General features: G+C 41.8%; 1 protein-coding gene across 2 annotated transcripts in view; it reads left to right on the top strand.

The window, feature by feature from the left end:
• Positions 1-426: 426 nt before the first annotated feature.
• gpaa1 (glycosylphosphatidylinositol anchor attachment 1) overlaps positions 427-10562 on the top strand; it is a 69414-nt gene continuing 59278 nt past the window's right edge. The window contains exon 1 of one of the 2 annotated variants that reach the window (XM_059971594.1): positions 427-516. The gene's annotated coding sequence lies outside the window, so the exon portion shown is untranslated. The other variant, XM_059971595.1, reaches the window with a different exon arrangement.

Below are 10562 nucleotides of genomic sequence, written 5' to 3'. Positions count from 1 at the left end.
TGTTACCGTCCGGCAGCGGAGCAGGTGTCTCTGTACACCGGGGACCCGGGGAGAAAGGTGTTGCATCGGGCAGTCCCGTTCAACGGGCCCCTGAGCAGGTTTACTGTCCACCTGTCCATACAGGGCGGTCCGTGTTACCGTCCGGCAGCGGAGCAGGTGTCTCTGTACACCGGGGACCCGGGGAGAAAGGTGTAGCATCGGGCAGTCCCGTTCAACGGGCCCTTGAGCAGGTCAGGGGCTCCAACCCGCTCATGATACTCCAAATGAGGCCCCACCAGAGCTTTATAAAGTCTCAACATCACATCTTTGCTTTTATATTCTAGTCCTCTTATAATGAATGCTAACATTGCATTTCCCTCCTCACCACACGCAACCCGCAAATTAACACAAATACTCCCAACTTCCTCGGTTGGCGCGGCTGCCGGAAGTGTGCCGTCCATTATGGATTCCGGAGGAGGCAGCTTCCGGTGCTGGGCAGTCTGCGGTGCACCGCGTTCTGGTCCGGGTCCGGGGGAGGTGAGTGAATGAGGAGGGAAGGAGGGACGGAGTAACCCCCCTCCCACCAAGGACTGGGGACCGTGGAAACAGAATGGGCAGAATCCCCTCCCCAGCTCGCTCCATGGATGGCCGACTGGAGGAGGACGTTCTCCGTCTCTCCCTGCTTTCCCTCCAGTTCTCCTCCTGCCTCCCCGCCCCTCCTCTCTCTGCCCTGGGGGACGCCTCGCCGTCACTCATGCCTTAAACCAGGAGATGGTCACTAGTTTCTAAGCTTGTTCCTGGGAGTGGGACATCCCACACTCCGTGCTCTGTGAGTCCCGACCAAACCTCTGGTCATCTGTACTTCAGAATCAGGCTTATTATCACCGGCATATATCATGAAGTGTGTTAATTTGCAGCAGTAATATATCATGATAAAAACAAAAATACGATAAGAAGTATATAAAATAAGTAACTAATGCAATAAGAAAGGGGAAAAAGCATGCTGGAGTAGTGCTGTGGGTTCATTGACCATTCAGCAATCTGCTGGAGGGGAAGAAGCTGTTCCTGAATCGTTCAGCGTGTGTCTTCAGACTCCTGTACCTCCTCTTTGATTGTAGCATTGAGAAGAGGATGGGTCCTTAATGATGGATGCTGCCTTCTTGAGGCATCACTCCTTGAAGATGTCCTGGATGCTGGGGAAGCCAGTGCCCATGATGGAGCTGACTGAGTTTACAACTCCCTGCAGCTTTTTCTGATCCTGTGTAGTGGCCCTCCATACCAGACGGTGACACAATCAGAGTGCTCTCCATGGTGCGTTTGTAGAAATTTGCGTGACATAGCAAACACCCTCAAACTCCTAATGAACTATAGCTGCTGTTGTGCCTTCTTTGTGATTGCATCAATATGTTGGGCCCGGGATAGACCCTCAGAGATGTTGGCACCTGGGAATGTGTATTGTATTTTATATTAACAGCAGCGTCCTCTGGCCATTGAAACCCCAGCGCACGGTCCGATCTCATACCTGAGACTCTCACTTCTGCATAGCTACCCAACCCTATCTCCCGAGTCCTTCAGTGGAACACACTCTTCGGTCCATGATGTCTGACTAATCCCATCCGTCTGCATCGCTCAATTCCCTGTTTCTTCATCTAAAGTTTAATGGCGGTCGGCAGACCAGCTTAAGGTGGAATGTGGAGCAGAGATGGGAAATACATCCACTTTAATTCCCTGCCCAGAAAAATCTCAAATACATCAAACAGTCTATAGTGCTTTTCAGAAGGTGAGGTATGGTTTTATATGCATTCTGATGGCAGTGATGTGCAAACAACCTCTCCATCTTAAACTGGGTCTGTCCCAAACAGCTCAATAAATGTTTCCTTTGTACCTCAAAAAACTGCATTCAAACAAGCTTACCAGGCGGTACGCCCTGGTGTTTAGGGAAGCAATGAAGGGCCTTCATCTCTGCCGGTGTTAAGGGCTTCCTTCATTGTGTCAGTAGCTTTGTCTTGGTTTACAGTCCTTATCGTGCATATTAATTGCGAGCAAGGGATTATTCCACCTAATATATCCAATATGTTAATGTGTGAGTATAACTTCCCCCCCTCCCCTTTATGGTGTAGAGGGGACTTCAGTCTGTGTCTGATGCCGGGAGTGTGCGTTGGGACGATATGGAGGAGGAACATAAGAGATAGGAGCAGGAGTAGGCCAATCGACCCCTCAAGCCTGCTCCGCCATTCAACAAGGTCATGGCTGATCCAATCTTAACTCTAGTTTTCACCGAATCCCACAAGGCAACAGTGCCAACCAACAGGGCACCATGCCGCCCATTTTATTTTATTATTCATCCCGCCCAAACCCATGTGATCACCAGGGGGGAAAAAAACGATTTGCCAATTGAGAAAAAATCTGGAAAATTCCTCTCCGACCCATCCAGGCTATTGAAAACTGGTCCAGGAGATCACATGGCTGATCTAAACCTAGCCTCAAGTCCACTTACCTGCTCGCTCACCGTATCCCCGAATGCCATTTTTATCCAGGAAAATGTCTATCTCCGTTTTGAATTTATTGAGTGTAGTAGCTTCCACAGTTCTCTGGGGCAGTAAATTCCACAGCCCCACTACCCTCTGAGTGAAGAAATTTCTCCTCATCTCAGTCCTGGAACGGCATCCCCTTATTTTAAGATTATGCCCCCTAGTCCTAGTTTCACCCATCATTGGGAACATTCTCCCTGCATCCACCCGATCAAGCCCCTTCACAATCTTATATGTTTCAATAAGATCGCCTCTCATTCTTCGGAACTCCAATGAGTAGAGTCCCAATCTACTCAACCTCTCATCATACATCAACCTCCCCATCCCCGGAATTAACCTAGTGAACCTCTTCTGCACTGCCTCGAGAGCCAGTATGTCCTTTCTTAAATATGGACACCAGAACCGCACGCAGTACTCCAGGTGTGGTCTCACCAATACCCGGTACAACTGCAGTAAGACCTCCCTGTTCTTATACTCCATCCCCCTAGCAATAAAAGCCAGCATTCCATTGGCCTTCTTGACCACCTGCTGCATTTGCATACTAACTTTTTGTGTTTCCTGCACCAGGACCCCCAGATCCCTTTGCACAGAAGCACTTTCCAGTTTCTCTCCATTTAGATAATAACTTGCTCTATTATTTTTCCTGCCAAAGTGCAAGACCTCATACTTGTCAGTATTATATTTCATCTGCCAAATGTCTGCCCAATCACTCAGCCTATCTATGTATCCCTGCAGAAGTTTCACTATCTGTCTGATGTGGGGAGTGTGTGATGGGACAGTGTGGAGGGAGTTTCACTTTGTGGAGGGGTGTGTGTGTGTGTCGGGGGTGAGGGGACAGGGGCTTGTTTTGTTTGTTTAAATTGGTGGATGTGTCATGCTGGTGCCAGATTGTGTGACCACTCTTGCAGACTGCCTCCAGCACATCCTTGCACTGTTGGCTGTTGACACAAAAGACGCACGTCATGGTGTGCCTCAATGTGCATGTAATGATTGGATCTGAATATGTAACTGTTTCTACTGCCAGAAACCCATCAATCTGCTTCTATCCTGACCCCTGACAGTCGTGGGAGGTACATCGCCTTCTGAAGGCAAGTTTGGCAACCCAGGCTTGTACCAGAAAACCAGGTATGATCTGTGGAGGGCTATTTCAAAGGTGAACAGATCATTTGAAACGAGGTTGAAGGCGACATCAGATCCTCAGCAACTCCGCCAGGGTTTGCAAGACATTACTTCCTACAAAGCGAAACCCAATAGCACGAATGGCAGCGATGCTTCACTACCAGATGAACTCAACACCTTCTATGTCTGCTTTGAAAGGGAGAACACAACTACAGCTGTGACGATCCCTGCTGCACCCGGTGATCCTCTGTCTCAGAGGCCGATGTTAGACTGTCGTTAAAGAGAGTGAACCCTCGCAAGGCGGAAGGTCCCGATGGAGTATCTGGTGAGGCTCTGAAAACTTGTGCCAATCAACTAGCGGGAGTAGTCAAGGACATTTTCAACCTCTCACTGCTACGGGCAGAAGTTCCCACTTGCTTCAAAAAGGCAACAATTATATCAGTATAATTACCTTAATGACTTAATAGCACTCACATCTACAGTGATGAAATGCTTTGAGAGGTTGGTCATGACTAGACTGAACTCCTGCCTCAGCAAGGACCTGGACCCATTGTAATTTGCTTAGATCAACGGCAGACCCAATTTCAGTGACTGTCCACCCAGCTTTAGACCACCTGGACAACACAAGCACCTACGTCAGGATGCTGTTCATCGACTATAGCTCAGCATTTAATACCATCATTCCCACATTCCTGATTGAGAAGTTGTGGAACCTGGGCCTCTGTACCTCCCTCTGCAATTGGATCCTCAACTTCCTAATAGAAGACCACAGTCAGTGCGGATTGGTGATAACATATCCTCCTTACTGACTATCAACACTGTTGCACCTCAGGGGTGTGTGCTTAGCCCACTGCTCTACTCTCTATACACTTGACTGTGTGGCTAGGCATAGCTCAAATACCATTCTATAAATTTGCTGACGACACAACCATTGTTGGTAGAATCTCAGGTGGTGACAAGAGTACATACAGGAGTGAAATATAGCAACTAGTGGAGCGGTGTCACAGCAACAACCTGGCTCACAACGTCAGTAAGACAAAAGAGCTGATTGTGGACTTCAGGAAGGGTAAGACAAAGGAACATATACCAATCCTCATAGAGGGATCAGAAGTGGAGAGAATGAGCAGCTTCAAGTTCCTGGGTGTCAAGATCTCTGAGGATCTAACCTGGTCCCAACATATCGATGTAGTCATAAAGAAGGCAAGCCAGTGGCTATACTTTATTAGGAGTTTGAAGAGATTTGGCATGTCAACAAATACACTCAAAAACTTCTATAGATGTACCATGGAGAGCATTCTGACAGGCTGCATCACTGTCTGGTATGGAGGGGAGCATTCTGACAGGCTGCATCACTGTCTGGTATGGAGGGACTACTGCATAGGACTAAAAGCTGCAGAAGGTTGTAAATCTAGTCAGCTCCATCTTGGGTACTAGTCTACAAAGTACCCAGGACATCTTCAAGGAGTGGTGTCGACTTGCGGTAAGATGACGATCATTTAGTTGCTTCAAACTTTTGCTCCATTATACTTCCTATTTTCGCACTATGTGTCTCCCTTTTTAAACCTTAGTTCATTATTTTATTTGCTTTCTTATATCTGCCTGCTAATACGTCTATCTTATAATGGCTACAAAAAGTACTAAACTCGGGGGAAAAAGGAAACTCCCACGGCTCTGTTGGCCGAGGTTCTCTCTATCCTGGAACAGCATCAACAAGATACTCTAACGGATATCAAGACTGAATTTAGAGCTTCTATCAGTCAGCTGGAGTCAAAATTGGATCAGATTAATGCCAGAGTGGATGACCATGCTGAACATCTATCTCGCATCGACCTAACTTCTGAAGGTTTAGAACACCGTGTTCAACATCTTGAAACTCTCTGCTCCAACCTAACGGAGAAAAACGGTAAACTTACTTCCAAAATGGCGGATCTCGAAAATCGGAACCGACGCTGCAATCTGTGAATTCTCGGTTTGCCGGAGGCCACCGAAAAGGGCTCTTCCGTTGAATTTTTCTCTTCTTTTCTCTGTGAGATTTTCGGGAAAGAACTTCTCCCGATTCCACCTGAGCTAGAAAGTGCTCACAGGATTTATGTTCCTCGTGCTATTTTGGGTTCTAGACCACGGCCAATTATCCTGTGTTTCCATCAATATCAGGTGAAAAACCGCTTGATTATGGAGGCACGCCGAAGAGGTACTCTGACTTTCCAAAATACCACCATTCGTTTTGTGGAAGATTATGCCCCCCAGGTTCTGAAGATGCGTGCTGAGTTCAAAGCCGTAATGAAAGTGCTTTTTGATCGTGAATTCAAACCTTCTCTTCGTAACCCAGCCGATCTTGAAATTACGCTTACTACTGGAGAATATAAGTGGTTTAAATCAGTGAAGGAGGCTGAGTTGTTTGTTGGAAATCTTCCAGCCGTCTTGACTTCTTCGGACCCGGTTTGATTTTCTAAAATGGCTGATAAGTATTTCTTGAATTAAAGTTTTTTTTGCGAACTCAGACTCTACTTGAATAATTCAGACATTAACTACTGAGATTCTAAGGGTTCTAGTTAGTCTCTCCCTGGACTTAGTGCGATTTTCTTAAATAGATGATCTAAATTTAACGTTTCCCTGCGGACTTTAGATTTTACTTGTGTAATTTATTCTACTTCTGAATAACTTTAACTATAGAGAACTACAATTGGTCTTAATTTGTTTCGGAGGCTTGGAGTTTCTTATTGAAGGCCTCCCTGTTGATTTACGGTATAAGACTTGCCTTTTTTTTTAAACGGCTGATATGTACTCTCTTTAAATTTATAATTTCCCCCTTTTCCCCCCTTTTATCTTTCTCTTTCAATTTTTCATAGTTTCATAGTAGGTTAGTTTTTTTAAAAAAAATTTTGTATTAAGTTTTATATCTTTTCTGATGAAGTTGTTCCTATTTGTAATTTTGCTCTTTAGTGCATAAATTAGTTAGTATTTGCTATATTATCTATACGGAGCCTATGTCAATGATACGGAACTGGAAGTTATTTTTGGGGTAACATTTTTTGTAGAGCTAGCTGCTTTTTTGGGTAGCCATCTAGTTTTGGGTTGTGAGGGTGGGGTGGGTTCTCCAGTACCAACACTTTATTGTTTTTTCTGTTTTCCCTTGTTATTCAGGACATGTTTCTGTCCTGATTTTACTGATTTATGTTTATATGTTTGCTCCCAGACTGTTATTGGAATGTTTGATTTTATATATGCCTACTACCTTTTATGTATTAACAATTGATAATGGTTAATACACTGAAATTTGTGAGCTGGAATGTAAAGGGATTGAATCATCCTGTTAAAAGAAGGAAGGTCTTCTCGCATATTAAACAACTCAAAGCTGACATTGCTTTCCTTCAAGAAACTCATATTTGTAGTTTTGATAATTCTCGGCTTTTGTCAAAGTGGATGGGTCAGCATTTTCATTCATCCTTTGCCGCCAAAGGGGGTTTCCATCCTTATTAACTCAAATATTCCTTTTGAACTCCATGGTAAGATATCTGACACAAATGGCCGTTTTATTATCGTTTCTGGTAAATTATTTAACACTAAAGTTGTACTAGCAAACCTGTATGCTTCCAATTCTGACAATGTTAATTTTTTTGAACGTTTTTTCTCCTCGTCACCAGATTTAAATTCATATTCTCTTATATTGGGTGGCAACTTTAATTGCTGGTTAGATCCAAATTTGGATCGATCATCTCCTGTTACTAGGTCACCTACTAAATCTGCTTTGGCTATTCACTCTGTTCTTTCTAACTATGGTATCTTTGATATATGGTGTTTCCTTCATCCTACTGAGAGAGATTATTCCTTTTTTTTCACATGTTCATCATACCTTTACTAGAATTGACTATTTTTAAATTGATAATCAACTTATTCCATTTGTCCATTCTTGTGACTATCAGAGTATACTGATTTCTGATCATGCTCCAATTACTTTGTCTCTAAATTTTCCTGGTCTCCCTTAGAGGAATAAACATTGGCATTTTAACCCGACTTTATTATCGGATGATGATTTTCTAAAATTTATTAAGGATCAGAGAACTTTTTATTTTAACACCAATACGTCATCTGAAATGTCATCCCAGATTGTCTGGGATGCTATGAAAGCATATTTGAGGGGTCAAGTAATTTCATGTACAGCAAATCTTAATAGAAAGTCCCATTTAGATCAATTAGACCTAATTAATCAGATTAAAGAATTAGATCAATTATATGCTCAAACTAATAACCCTGAATTATATAAGAAGCATGTAGAACTTCAAACTAAATTTGACCTTCTCTCTACTCAATCTGTTGAACGTCAACTTCTTGAAAGTAAGAGTTGCTTTTATATTCACGGTGACAAATCTGGTAAATTTCTAGTTAATCAGTTGAGGCGTTCTAAAGCTAAACAACATATCACAAAGGTTCAGAAGGAGAACGGGGATATTACATCGAATCACTCAGAAATCAATGACGTATTTAAAAAATTTTACTCTCGGCTTTATTCCTCTGAATCTCTGAATGAGAATATTTCTGTTGATCTTTTTTTAAATACTCTGAATATTCCTTCGCTTTCAACTGATTTTAAAGCAAAACTTAATGAGCCTATATCATTAGAAGAAATATCTTTTGCAATTTCTGCACTGCCTTCAGGCAAATCTCCTGGACCTGATGGGTTCCCCGTAGAATTTTATAAATCATTCTCTTCACTCCTTTCTCCTCATTTACTCTCAGTACTATCTAACTCGTTTAATTATGGTAAATTGCCACCCTCATTTAATGAGGCATGTATTATTCTTTTATTAAAAAAGGGTAAAGACCCAACAGAGTGTTCCTCGTACAGGCCGATCTCTGCTTAATGTTGATGTTAAAATTTTGGCCAAAGTCTTGGCTCATAGATTAGAAACTGTTATACCCTCTATTATTTCTGATGATCAAACTGGTTTTATTAAAAACCGTCTTCCTTTTTTTAACATACGGCATTTATTTAATATTTTATATTCACCTTTAACTGGGATTCCTGAATGTGTTATTTCTCTCGATGCAGAGAAAGCATTTGATCGTATAGAGTGGAAATACCTCTTTGCGGTTTTAGAAAAATTTGACCTTGGTCAAAGTTTTATCTCTTGGATCAAATTGCTGTATCTATGTCCTACCGCCTCTGTTTTGACTAATTCTCAGCAATCCCAGTTATTTAATCACAAACGTGGCACCTGTCAAGGATGCCCTTTAAGTCCCTTTCTCTTTGATTTGGCTGTAGAACCTCTGGTGATAGCATTCCGAAGCTGTCCTGAATTGACTGGGATTTGGAGAGGGGGTGTTGAGCATAAAGTTTTTCTTTATGCTGATGACTTATTACTTTTTCTTTCAAATCCGTCCACATCCTTACCTCCAATGTTTTCACTTCTTGATCAATTTAGCCGGTTTTCTGGCTATAAACTTAATTTACATAAGAGTGAACTTCTCCCAATTAATAAAGAAGCACAAGAATTAACATTTCGTGACCTCCCTTTTAAAGTAGTTCATAATCAATTTACTTATCTTGGGATTACAGTTACAAGGAAGTTTTAAAGATCTTTTTCATGAAAATTTTGCTAATCTTTTATACACTACACAACAGAGTCTGTCACAATGGTCACCTCTATCTATGTCCTTGGTAGATCATATTAATGTTATTAAAATGTACGTTCTCCCTAAATTTTTATATTTATTTCAATCTATTCCAATTTTTATTTCTAAAACCTTTTTTGATTCCTTAGACTATTATTTTGTCCTATCTGTGGAAGAATAAGCGTTCTAGAATTAATAAAGTTTATCTTCAAAAATCTAAAAAAGAGGGTGGCATGGCCTTACCTAATTTTCGTTTATACTACTGGGCAGCTAACATTCGTTGCACTATCTTCTGGTCTTTTTTTCATAGCCAATCTGAGTGCCCTAATTGGGTAGCAATGGAGCTGAATTCCACTAAAGATGTATCTATTTCTGCATTTCTTGGTTCTGCACTCCCTAGTAGTTTGTCTGGACTAATTGTTAATCATCTTGTTAGACATACTTTGCCAATATGGGCCCAGTTTAGGAAATTTTATGGGTTTTCCCTTTCTAGTCCTATCTTACATAATCATCTTTTTCTACCTACTATCTACCTACCAACATTCTATGATTGGTATAGAAAGGGAATTAGACATTTTGAAGATCTTTTTATCGATAATCGCTTCGCATCCTTTCAACAGCTCTCTGCTTTCAATCTGCCTAATGCCCATTTCTTTAGATATCTCCAAATCAGACACTTTATCAATCCTTTAATTCCCAACTTCCCTGAAATGCCCGAGAAAAATGCTATGGATTTCTTTCTTTCTATTAATCCACTGGGTAAAGGCTTAATATCCTTTATCCGTGATAAATTAGTACCCTTACGGCGTGCCCCTGTGGATAAAATTAGAATGGCTTGGGAGCATGACTTAAATATCCCTTTATCTGATGAGATTTGGGACTCAATTCTCAAATTGGTTAATTCAACTTCTCTCTGTGCTCGCCACTGTCTTTTACAGTTTAAGATTGTTCATAGAGCCCATATGTCCAAATCTAAATTATCTTGATTTTACCCTAATATTAGTCCTCTTTGTGATAAATGCAAAAGTGGCGAGGCTTCTCTCATTCATATGTACTGGACCTGTCCTAGCTTAGAGAAATTTTGGAAAGATGTTTTTATAACTTTATCCTGTATTCTGAATCACCACTTAGAACCTAACCCTTTAATTGCTCTGTTTGGTTTTTTGGGTGAGACAGATATATGCTTGAGTTTGACTAAATGTCGAATATTATCTTTTGCTTCTCTCTTGGCTAGACGTCTAATCCTCCTTAGATGGAGAGATGTTGCCCCGCCAACGCATGCTCAATGGCTTAACGATATCATGTCCTGTTTAGACCTTG

Source organism: Hypanus sabinus, chromosome 6, assembly GCF_030144855.1.
Source record: "Hypanus sabinus isolate sHypSab1 chromosome 6, sHypSab1.hap1, whole genome shotgun sequence".
Classification (NCBI taxonomy): domain Eukaryota; kingdom Metazoa; phylum Chordata; class Chondrichthyes; order Myliobatiformes; family Dasyatidae; genus Hypanus; species Hypanus sabinus.
Note: the sequence above shows the minus strand (reverse complement) of the source record. Positions and strands in the feature narration are given on the sequence as shown.